Genomic DNA, 13,108 nt, shown 5'->3' with positions numbered 1-13,108 from the left:
ACTGATTGCGCTTACGCATTGTGGGGAGGGGCGCTTCGCCAGTGAGGCGAGTTGAGGCTGTCGCCTCAGGCTGGAGCGCCCCACTAGGTGCTAGGGGCGGCAAAAATGCCGCTCCTGGTACTTTAAGAGCCAAATTTCCAGTTTACAAACCAGAAATTCAGTTCTAGCGCAGAGAGTGCAGTTAGGCTCTCTGTGCTAGCGTACTGGCCCTCTCTGCCACCCTCGTGGACCCCCCTGGACCCCCTCAGGCACAAAACGGTAAGCGCACGTGGTGGGGGGCGGCAACAACTGCTGCTGCCTCAGGCGGTGAAGGGGTCAGGATCACCCCTGGGGAGGGGTGATGTTAGGACAGTGGATATCTGGCTGTGTGACCCGTCCCAATGCGTGCACGTGATCCTGAGGGGGACGGGATCGCGGGTGCAGGCAGGCAGTGAATGCCGCCAGCCTCGGGTGCCGGCACATTATATTCTGTCCTGGACATAGATAATTGAAGTACCAGTGTATAAACCACCCCCCTTGCTTGCTGTGTTTCTTTAGCATGAGTCCATTATGCATGTACTTGTTTGAGTACCTTTGATTTCCCTTTTTACCCCGTTCAGCTCAAGAAATAACAAAAACCATAGAATCAAACGATTCAGAATATTCCATTGCACTATTGTTAAACAAGAGTATATTGCCTATTTAAGCTGTAGGCCAACTCCTCCTCTACTATAATGCAGAACTATAATAATCCTGTATAAACAAACCATATTATATATATTTAGCAAAAGGCTTTCTTATCTCACAATTCTTATTGACGGCACTCAAGGGGCACTTCTGAATGATGACCTGGCAGATTTGCTGAAGAAATGGCTTGCTAAGTGCTTACAGGTCACACGCTAGTCATAAGCAAGTTGTTATAATACAATATAATACTCACGTTAAACAAATATTGTAGAGAAAGAGAAATTGTTAATCTCATACCTAGTACTGCGTGGCTGAAGTGAATAATTCATTCTTAATCATATAGCGATATTGCCATTAAATATACAATGTAATAGTCATGTCTAAAAGAAGAAAGTTGAGCGTCACATTTTGCTCACAAGAGTAAAGGGTGCTAAAACTGATGCAGGTGTTGCACATATTTCTACTCTCGTCCAAACAGGATCCCTACACTTTCACTAATTGTGTTTGTCCTGTCTTTTCTGCTGTATCACACACAAGCACACCAATAGATGCTGTGGAACCACGAAGACCGACCCTATGGTCTATGCCCCCCTTTTCCCTGGGCCCCCCGCCAACCCCCTCCCCAGCTGCCACAGGGTCTGCTCCTTCTACATCACTGGGGTTATGTCAATAGAAAGTCATTTAAAGGGGACCTGTCACCCAGACACAAAAAGTTGTGTAATAAAAGTCCTTTTCAAATAAAACATATAATTCAATTTTTATTTTTATTAAAGCATTCATAGCTGTAAACACATTTAAAAATCGTAGCTGTCAATCAAATATTGTCTGCCCCTCCTCTATGCCTTAGGCATGGGGATGGACACTGGATCCCCCATTCTGGTGCACAAACAAGATTCTGAGCTGATACAAGGCTTGCCTCAATGACTGAGTCCACAAAATGGCTGCTGCCTGCTTGCTGTAATTATGAATTCCCAGACTGAAGGAAACAAGACTCAAATAATTTTTATAGCGTAATTAAATGATAAAATAGATTTTGAATAGTTTTTTTGGGTGGTCCCCTTTAACTATGAAAAAGTTAGCTTCAGCTTCTGGCTGCATGGAATTATGGGTAAAACTGCATTATGGGCGAAATTTGACCCCTAGTAGAAATGCAAGTGCAGAGGCTTCCTTCTTATCAAAAACTGCAATCATGCAAGAACGTTATCTCAGTGCCCTAAGAAGTTCTGTAACAAAAATGACAACATCTGCAACCAAAATATATACACAACTGGTGGGCTATTTACCAGTGTTTATGTAAATTAGAATGCAGTTGTTGACACAGTTCTGGAAAATACATCTGCATCTTGAGTAAAATATTGCGTGCGATTCTACACTAGCTGCATTTTTGTCCCCAACACAGAACTGAAGTAATCTGTTAAATCTGACAGCAGTTAGCAATGACATATGGGGCTCTTTAACGCTGGCAGGAAATTGGCTCTCTCAAAAATACCTTGTCGGATCTGATTTGAATTCACACAGAGGAAAAGTTGGTCACTAAAAACTGCACCCCAGAGACAAACTGGCCTGGCGGGATACCAGGAAAAAACCTGGTGGGCCGTGGCCTTCTTGTGCCTCCCCAGCACAGATCTGTTCCATGCCGGACACTTTAGGTGCTGCTCCCCTTTCCTCCCCCCAATCATGGCTGTAAGGGAAAAGTCCATGGTACACACAAGGGGGATGGTTTGCAATGCTGGTACGTGGATAACCTCACAATTGGGGCAGGAGGCCTCTTGGTTGTGTGGGATCTGGTGGGCCTAGGGTTGTCACCTGGCCAGTATTTTCATGATCCCAATGTTATTAATAGGGAAAAAAGAGAAATATATAGGAAGGCCGGTATTTTTTTCCAGAAAAGGAGGCAACCCTAGGTGGGCCCTGGACTCTGCAACATACCATGTGTCATTGCTCTTATTCACAGATGTTTTATTGTACATCTATTAACATACATGCTAAGTGCATCAACATTTGTTTGTATAACTTTATTTATAAAGCACTGCAAGGATACACAGTGCTATATGCTATATAGTGTATATGCATTTATATACTTTTTTTTTTTTTTAAAAAATGCTATTGTGTTGTTAAAATTTGAAACTGAACTAAATCAGGAACACCAAACTCATGAACAAAAGCCCATATATAAGGGTCACAGAGATCAGGGCAAGCAGTAGAGGCACATGCATAGGGTCCAAAGTTGAAGGGGCACTTCCAACCACTTGCCCCTAGCTCTGGCTCCCCACGGAGCGTGCACGTTGGTGCGCTAAGGAGCACGCACAGGGGAGGGAGGGATTTCTGAATCTATCACAATCTCTTGGGTCTGTTTTGCCTGCAGTTCTGAATGGCTGGCAGTTGCTAGTGATGTTTGGGCTGGCCCTGAAACCCACGGGACCTGCAGGTTGGGGCTGTTCAGACTGACTTCTGCACAAGATTGCAGGGTTGCAGGCGGGTTCGGGTTGAGCTTTTGCTTCAGTTCTCCCTGCTTGCAACCTTACTGTTCTGGCTTCCGCCTCCAGTTGGCACTTTTTATAGACCTAAGCCTGCGTGCTCCACCCCTTCTGTGATGTCAGAGTGGGGTGGAACGGGTCTATAAATAAGGGTCAGGTGTGGGAGGCAAAGGGACAGGTTAGGTGCAGGACAACTTTTCGTTGACAAACACATCACTAGCAGTTAGACATTGTCACATGTATACTCCACACTGTAGAGCTGATATACTAAGTTGGGTGCTAAATTGCAGAAGTGCAGTTACCAGGTATTTCCATTACTTTTAGCAATCTTCCAAAATAATTGCTTATTGGTTACTTTTGGAAGTGCAGTGTTGCAATTTAATACCTGTCTTATTAAGTTAACCCCTGCGATGTTAATACTGGTTTTGAACTCAAGCTCCCTTTGCAGTCTGGCTCTTCAAAAGGCGCTGTTCTCCTTTAACAAAAAGGAAAAATTTGTGCAATATGCCGCAACAAAAAATGGAAAAAGGCACTCCCCAAAGTAAAACACAATTCGAGTGGAAAAAGTGAAATGTAAATGAGGGAAAATCTCACAATTCACCACACTCTAAGGGTGCAGATTTATAATAAAGGCTACATAATGTGAGTTTCCACAAAAATATTGTTAAAAATACAAAATAATTTTATTAGGAGATGAAAGACGTTCTAATAAAATATTTTTTTAAACAATTATTTCAGGGAAACTCACATTATGTAGCCATTCTTCTTTAAAATGATGTAGAAAGTGATGTTCTGAGACAATTTTCAATTGGTTTTCATTTATTATTATTTGTGGTTTTTGAGTTATTTAGCTTTTTACTCAGCAGCTCTTCAGTTGGCAAATTTAGCAATCTAGGGTCCAAATTACCCTAGTAACCATGCACTGATTTGAATACGAGAATAAAATATGAATAGGCGAGGGCCTGGAAAGAAAGATGCATAATACAAGTAGTAATAATAATAAATGTATAGCCTTACTGAGCATTTGTTTTTCTATGGAGTCAATGAATCCCCTTTTAAAAGTTGGAAAGAGTCAGAAGAAGGCAAATAATTCAAAAGTATAAAAAATGAAGGCCAATTGAAAAGTTGCTATAACATTCTAAAAGTTAATTGAAAAGCAAACCACCCCTTTTACCAGGTAGCTGTATTTTGAACTCTGTGCATGCTCTCTAATGCCATTTTCATGCATTTCATTTATAGTGCTGGTATAATGCAGACAAGTTGAAACCTTGCTGTAGATTTATTTTAGATACATTTTAAACTACACATCTCATTGCATTTCTCTGCTACTTATCACAGGTCAAGTTTACTGCAATAATATGGGGGGGGGTGTACAGGGCAAGGATTTTTAAAGCTGCAGGAAGGAAATAATAGACATGACCTCTCCCATGATAAAGCTCATCAGTGATAAGGCAAGCCACCGTGTGCTCCTCTTTCCCATGCTTTATTGAATCTTGGAATAAATGATATATCCTTTCTTTTGCCCTCTTCTCATCTATAATCAGGTTAGAGATCAGACTGATGTCAGAGGTCAGGAATTCAGCTATTCTCACTCCCTGCCATTATGGGGTTTATGTTTGCCTATGGCCTCTGACCTCACAGTAAGCCATCAGAGATCAATGTTTGTCTTCAGTAGCACAAGGAACAACTTCTAACACTTTGGTACTCTCCCTTTTTTACCTGAACAAATAAAAGCACCCACAAACCCCCCTCGGCAGTGTGTTAAAGGAATAGTTCAGTGTAAAGATAAAAACTAGGTAAATAGATAGACTGTGCAAAATAAAAAATATTTTCAATATAGTTACCAGGAAGTAACCAATCAGTGACTTAAGGGGGGGGGGGCAAATGGATCATAACTGTTGCTTTATGCTAAGGATCAATTGCAAACTCACTGAACAGTTTAGAGTTAGAGAGCTGAAAAGCAAGAAGTAGTGTTCTGGCTATTATGTTAGACACCCACTCACTCCAACCTTTAAACATAAAATTTTTGGTTAACTCACTATATTAGAACAATTTTTTATTTTGCACAGCCTTTCTATTTACCCAGCTTTTATTTTTACACTAAACTGTTCCTTTAAGTAGAAAACCCCACAAATAGAACACTGAGAGCCATACAGTCAGCCTCAGTTAACCTCACTTATCCTTGTCCTTAGATTCACACTGGATGTAAAGCAGCTGTTGCAATAATTAGTGCAGGATTGAATAAATTACCTTCAAACATAGTAACATACTGCATGAATGTAAAGCCCTTATTTAAAAATACAAGCACAAGTGCATAGTTCTAGTTTAATGTATTGATGGTATTTGGAAGGTTGTTGCTTGCATCTGTTCATGCTCCCTTGCAAACTGTGATGAGCGGCAATGCACCCCTTTAGTAAAGAAATATGCACACACTGACTCAAGGGACCCCTGCAGTTACCGGCAATCTGGACCTGCCTGGAGCACATAACTTGCTGGCGCTATATAAATAAATGATGATACCAACACAAATGCAGGGGGGAAATGCATGAATCATGTTCATGGATTAAAAAAAAAGGATGCTAGTTTGTATTGGTCCACTGGGAGCACACTGCAGTAGTACAAGTTAGCAAGCACCCACAATAATGTTGGAATCCTAAGGAAAAACAGGATAAAAAAAGTATGGCAATTTGTGTCCAAAATTTTCACTTCGCACATTTCGATACCTTTATAAACAAGGTTTTTAGTTAATTGTTTTTATCTTGCAGTATTGAAAAACAGTGCCAGGCTAAACTTGTAATCAAGGCAAGTATCTCTTGTCTGGTTACTCGTTGCTGCCAAGGCAAAACCCCCCACCAGATGCAGCACCTTCGTTGCAAGAAGCTACAACCCCCCCCCTCAACTACTGCCATGGACCTCTTCTACTCACTCTTTCCAGAACTTTGAGCAAGACAGATTAAGCAGGAGCTACCATGCATTAATTTGTTTTAATTGTGTCCCCCAACAGCTGTTCTCTAAGCAACTGCCTACTTTAGCTGGTGGCCATACACGGAGAGATCCGCTCGTTTGGTGATGACGCCAAACGAGCGGATCTCTCCTCAATATGCCCACCTTGAGATGGGCAATATCGGGCTGACCCGATCGTGGGCCCTAGGGCTCAACGATTGGATCCTAACAATGGGTAATGAGCGGTCAGATCGCGGGACCACATCAACGAACAGATGCGGTGGAAATCCAACGGGATTTTTAATCCCGTCCGATCTACATCTGCCCGACTTTCGGCCAGATATCGATTGGGGAAGCCCGCCGGAGGGCCACATACACGAGCCAATAAGCTGCCGCCTCAGCTTTTATCGGCCCGTGTATGGCCGCCTCCCAGTTCTGCTAAAAATATCTGCATAGGCAAATCCAATCCCACCAAACCCCCCAGTACATGGAGTGGTATAACTCAGCCTAAAGAAAAATTATTGTGACATTTTTGGGGACTGCTTTTTCTAGCTATTCTTGCAGCTATAATCACAAGACAGATGTTTTAGCGTATCTGTTATGTTACCAGTTGAGGGACTATTGATCACATACTGGACTAGAAATAGGAACTGTAACCAAAGTTCTTTAAACTGACCCATTCTTATAAAGAATGTACCCAATCTAAGGGTCTTTGAAGGTTGTATGATGCCATTTACCTAGTAAGCACTGCTCTGCTTTCATTACTACATATTTAAATATACTGTATATAGTGTGGGTATTAAATTAAATTGGAGACAGTAATGTGCCCTTTGAAAGTACTTCAGACACTATTAGGGCAACTCCATCCAGTAAAGAATTTTTTTTTACTCCCAGTCATTTCTGGTTTATCAGCTGCACCAGACTGCCCTTACTACCTGGACAAAGAACTCACTCCCAGCCCAACCCCTTTATCAAAGGTGATGAGTAATTAATTCCAGTGCTTGTAATGGCTTTTCAGCACACTCTTTTCCACTTTGCTAGGAAGAGCTATGCTGGGGGTAGAATATGTGTGTTTTTTTTCCACATTACTGTATATTGTTAATAAAGTTTTTTTTCCACTTAAAAAGCATCTGTATTCTTATTCCATTGGCTAATATTCAAATTCACAATATATCTTAATATATTGAAAAAAACAATAATTGGCGGAGGTATTGGTTTCCCCCTTCATAGCTGGCATTAGAGTCACAACAAACTATTGAAAACAGATTCAATAAATGTGTCAAAATGAAGTACAAAATAAGCTAGTTACAACTATCTATTAAGATCAAATTCCACAGAGCCTCTCTCAAAGAAGCAGCTTGATGTTTAAAATGGAATTACATAGTTTTATTCTCCTGTAAGCAACTGAGACACTACATCCTTTCACAAAAACAGCAATGTTGGCACACCAAACCCTCCAATTACTTAGAGTAGTAATCAGAAACTGGTTGCTAAATACAGTGTTAGATGTATATAATCATTGGCCTATCAGAACACGTAGAAATACAGTATGGGGCAGATTTATCAAGGGTCGAATTGAAAATTCGTAGTAAAAAAATTCTAATTTCGAGCTTTCGATTAGGGAATAGTCCAAATTTGATTAGAATTTTAAAAAAAATTGAAATTCGAATATTGAAATTTATCATTTATTGTCTCTTTAAAACTATGACTTTGACCATTCCCCATCTAAAACCTGCACAATTTCTGTTTTAGCCTATGGGGGAACTCCTAGAACCAATTAGGAGTCAATTGGTGGAGTTTGAACAATCAAAGTTTTTTTATGAAAATACTTCCAATTCGATTGAATATGATCTTACTTCGAATTTGAATGATCGAATACAGCCTATTCACCCGCAGAAAACAACTTTGATTTTTTTTAATGAATTTTAGTTGGTCTTTTTTTATTCGAATTTTGAAGTTATAAAAAAACTCCCATTACTTCAAAATTCGACCCTTGATAAATCTGCCCCTATATGTCTCTGTTGATAAACGAAACAATTCTTTTACTACCCCTATGTTGCCTCTAACTCATTCTTGGCTATGCGTACGAAAGATTCTTTTGTGTGTAGTTATTAAACTTGTGTGCACAGTTTTTAAACACTGTGTGCTCAGGTCAGAATTATTGAAATAAATTGTGTTTTCACACAAAATTCTTTGTGCGCACAATTTGTTGGCCTCAAAATTTTTGTGCCCACACACAAGCGCACACCTTAGGGTCAGGCCACACTAGGCGTTTTGGGGAGATTTGGTCGCCTGGCGACTAATCGCCTCATTTTTGCTGCGCCCAATCTCCCCAAACACCTTCCCACACTCTGCGCCGGCTAAAATGAAAAAACGCCGGTGTTAATCATACGCAGCGATTCGTTTTCCTTGTGAGGCCTGAAGTTTCCTTGTGAGGCAACTTCGGAAAACGAATCGCCGCGTGTGATTAGCGCCAGCGTGTTTTTATTTAAGCCACGCAGAGTGAGGGAAGGCGTTTGGGGAGATTGGTCGCCACAAAGACGAGGCGATTAGTCGCCCAGTGTGGACCCTTATATTACCCCCAACCCCAAAAAATTATCTCCAATCTTTATAGAACCAAGAACCATCCAAGGTATTTTGCCCTCTCCCATTTTGATAAAGCTCTAAACAGGTGCCAGCAGGTTCTCCCAAATCATAATAAACAATGGGAAGGGGGCACAGATTTGGCTTATGAATTTCCAATATGCACTAGGGACAGATTAATTAACTTTTAAATCCTTAATCATCTTAATCTTAACAATAATAATAATAATCATCATTAATACCATTTTATCCCCACTCGTCTCAGAAAAATATATCCCAACAGATTGTCTATCTGCACTCACTGCCAACAACCGCAAGCCAACTTCTTACATGTTACCTGGTTTTGCCCTCGAGTAAAGCACTGTTGGAGCAATGCCATGAGATGTCTCAATGATAACCTGGCTCCACCTTTTATTATGTCCCCTGAGGTCTACATGTTTGGAATTATAAAATGTTGCTTCCTCAATCCAAAACCAAGATTCTATTTAGAAAGTGAATTCAACTATTCTTCTATGTTGAGGGGAATTTTCATATTTGGTGAAAATATTTTTTAAGTGTTCACTTTTTAGTAAATTTGTATGATGTTGTCAGTCATATAGTCACTTTCAGACATTTTGCAATAACTCTTTGTTTTATATTGTCTTGTGGAATTATTTCGATTTGGTTCTGCAGGTCTCCAGTTTAGAATTTCAGAGCTGAGTTTTGAAGACTGAAATACAGTATAAATAGGAGAGACACCTGAATAGAAAGATAAGTAGTAAAAATAGCAGTAACTATGAAATTGTACCTTCTCATAGTAATCGTTTTTGGCTCATGGGGTGAGTTAGCCTTTGTTTAAAAGTTGGAAACGGTAGAAGAGGAAGAAAAATAAGTAACTATAATAGACTGTATGAAAAATTGATCAGATTAGGACATTTAATAGCATACAGTAATAAATGTTAACTTAAAGGGGTGGTTAGCCTTCAAGTTAACTTTTAGTATGTTATAGAACGGCCAATCCTAAGCAACTTCAATTGGTCTTCATTATTTATTTTTTTATAGTTTTTGCATTAATTGCCTTCTTAGTCTGACTCTCTCCAGCTTTCCAATTTTTTTTTTTTCCAAAATTTTTTTTTAACTCATCTTTCTGTTCAGGCCTCTCATATTCATATCCCAGTCTCTTATTCAAATCAGTGCAGGGTTGCTAGGGTAATTTGTCTCAGAATATCACTCTCTACATCATACTAAAAGTTAACTAAAAGGTGAACAAACCCTTTAATGTCTTTAGAACTCAACTCAAAGACTACATCTGGAGCACTTGGATAACACTTGAACTGGGAACTGGCACTTATTTGACAATGTCACACACTGTAACTTACAGCACTTTAATACCCCTCCGAATTGTGTCTGTAAGTTACACTCCCATTTAGACTGTACGCCCTACGGGGTAGGGTCCACCATCCTTTTGTCTCCTTGACACTGAGCACTTAATCTGTATTGTAATTATATTTTATATTTATGTGAATTGTATTTCTAATAATGCACTTATTGTTACTTATTATTTCAATGACCCCTTGTTTATTACTACTAATTTATTGTTTTGCTTTGCCCTCAAGGAGTACTATACAAATAAAAATATACATACATACATACATCTTGTGTCATAATGCAATGTGACTTTTTATTTAAATGCATTTGCTGAAAACAGTTTAAAAACAACCATATTTATTTGGCCTTTGTTGAACATTATACTGTAAATGTACTAGGGCAGGTTTAACCTTCTTAGCAATACATTTATAAAGCACAACACTAATATTGTTCTGATTAACATTGTCTATGGTGGCAATAGTAATTATCATTACAGGGTTAAAACATTGTAAATTAATACAATATACTTGTTGCATTTTTTAATAAAACACATTTAAATAAGTAACATAAAGTAGAATTTAAATACAGCAATACGGCACAAGGCATTGAGCATACAGTACACAGGCACTTGAAAAACTGAAATGGATGTCATGTACAACTTTGTAGATTCCTGTTATATGTACAAAACAAACGGTTTTAGTAGATATTACTCATTTCATATACCACTCTCTAAAACATGGAATATCAGCGATCCCATATATAAATGCTTTTTTGTAATAATTTAGCTGGTTTGACAATAAATATTAAAAACACTTTATAAATAGCTTAAAAATGAATTAGTGAGTTGTAACATCACAGTTGTTCCATCTCCGAGCAGACAAATGGGACAGATTGTGTACTTTCAATCAACACATGTTATACTGTTAAAGTGTTACAAAAAAGTGACTATAAAGAAGCACTTTGGAAAACTGAATAGGGTGTTACATGCTTTTTGCAGCCAAACTTCCACTGTTGCGATTTTAGTGATTCCATATAACACACAATATAACATTTTCTGTTTCAGATTTGCTGCTATACTGCTATTAACTTGCTATACATTAAAATACTGAATATAGAAAAAATATTTAAAAATGACTTGGTGAGAAACAACAGTGAAATAGAGACACAATGCCAGATATCACCCCCACTACTCTCTATGACAATAGGCTGACAATTAGTGTACTAAAATGTAGGAAAGCAGTTTGTAAAATTTCATAGTAAAGGCTCGTGCTACCACAGACTTCCACTGGATCCACAGCAAAAATTGGTTTGGATTATATATTAAAATATTCCTATACTGCATGGTACTGTATAACATTTACATGCTTGGTATATAGTGATGTGCAGGCCGGCCCGATACCTGCGGGACCCGTGATTCAGTCGGGTTTGGGCCAACCTCGCACCCCCCTGTGCAAGTGGCGGGCAGGTCCACCATCAACTGCCGGCTTACGACTTCTGGCTTTATAGGTGCGCGCCTGCTCGCCCACCCCTTTTGTGAGGTCATCATCAGGGCGGGTCTATAAAGGGAAGCTGGAAGTCGGGCTCTGGCGGGCTCAGGGGGAGGGAGGGCAGGTTAGGGTCAGGTGCGGATCGAGAAAAACCCGACCCACACATCACTAATGGTATAACATTGAACATTTATAAAATAAGAGTTTTAGGACTCAGCTATACTGCAGTACTGCCATCATTACCAGCGTTATCTTTTTAGAAAGTAATGGATGCATAGCTAATGACAGGCATAGGGTGTATACTTTAATAACAAAATTATTCAGCATTGGTGAAGGTAAAACATGGTTCCTGTGCCAAGTGGATGTGTGCTTAAAGATAAATCCTGCATTATTTGGCACTAGAAGCAGCGTTTCACCAAACTGGCATCAGTAACAGGCAGTATAATCCTTCCGCCAACCCTTCTCTGTAGAACACGTCACACTGACAATGTGCCTTTAATTAAATGGGTTGTTCACCTTTAAACACTTTTTCCAGTTCATTTGGTTTCAGACAGTCCCCCAGAAATAGAGCCTTTTTTCCAATTACTTTCTACTGTATTTGTTGCTGTTTTTCTGATATTGAAGTGTAAAATTTCCTTTCAATTTATACATTTAGTTGATACATTTCTAGTGTTTCGTTAAAGGCAACTGTTACAATTGATACAATTGTTGCTGATTTTCCACAGATACTGCTGAGAAATGTATCAACTAAATGTAGCAAATTGTAACTCCTGGATCACTTGAGTTGCCAAACTGAAAGACAGAGACAGGAACATTAAGAAAACTATGAAAAATAAAAAATAGAGAGTAATTGAAAAAAGTCTTTGTTTCTGAAAACAACTCAACAAAAGTTTTTTGAAGGTGAACAACCCCTTTAATCCAAGAAAATTTGAGTATTGAGAAGTTCATATTACTGTAGTCTAAAAGTATAAAACACAGTACATTTTTTTTTGTTTCTTCAGTATGACCAGAGAAACCACAAAAACCCTGCAGAGGATAAAGGACAATGGGACAGATTTACCATTCTAGTTAAAAAATAACAAGCAAGCTAATTCTTTAATTATTTTCCAAATTACTATCAGTTCATAGTACCATGTTATTATTCCTCTGTGAACTACACTGTGTTAATGTTCACACAATGCTTGTCCATTTGGTTAGCTCAGTGCTGCTGATCTCTAACACATTATGATGAACTGACATAAATAGTCAAAGTATTTTTAGAAATCTGCTACTTCCTTAAATACCTCACATTCAGGTTAGGGTAAATAACTGGGGAAAAATATTCAATTACTGGAAATCTCTTTGGAATCCTCAGTTTAAAAAGAAAAAAACGGGTGTAGTTTTTCTGCTAACAGAAGCCCCGGCCTGGGGTATTAGGTAAGTGAATATAATCACTGGGGGGGGGGGGGGCTAACATTTGGCACCCATCAGGGATTATATAAAATAATATATAATGCTATTTATAAAATAAATTTAAATATGTAAGTCTGCCCCCTTAGAATAAACTAGAAACCAATAAATTACTCTGTGACTAAACAAGAGCAACACCATGGTGCAATTGCTTGG

This window comes from Xenopus laevis, chromosome 2L, assembly GCF_017654675.1.
Source record: "Xenopus laevis strain J_2021 chromosome 2L, Xenopus_laevis_v10.1, whole genome shotgun sequence".
In the NCBI taxonomy this organism is placed as follows: Eukaryota; Metazoa; Chordata; class Amphibia; order Anura; family Pipidae; genus Xenopus; species Xenopus laevis.
This window is presented reverse-complemented; position numbering follows the sequence as displayed.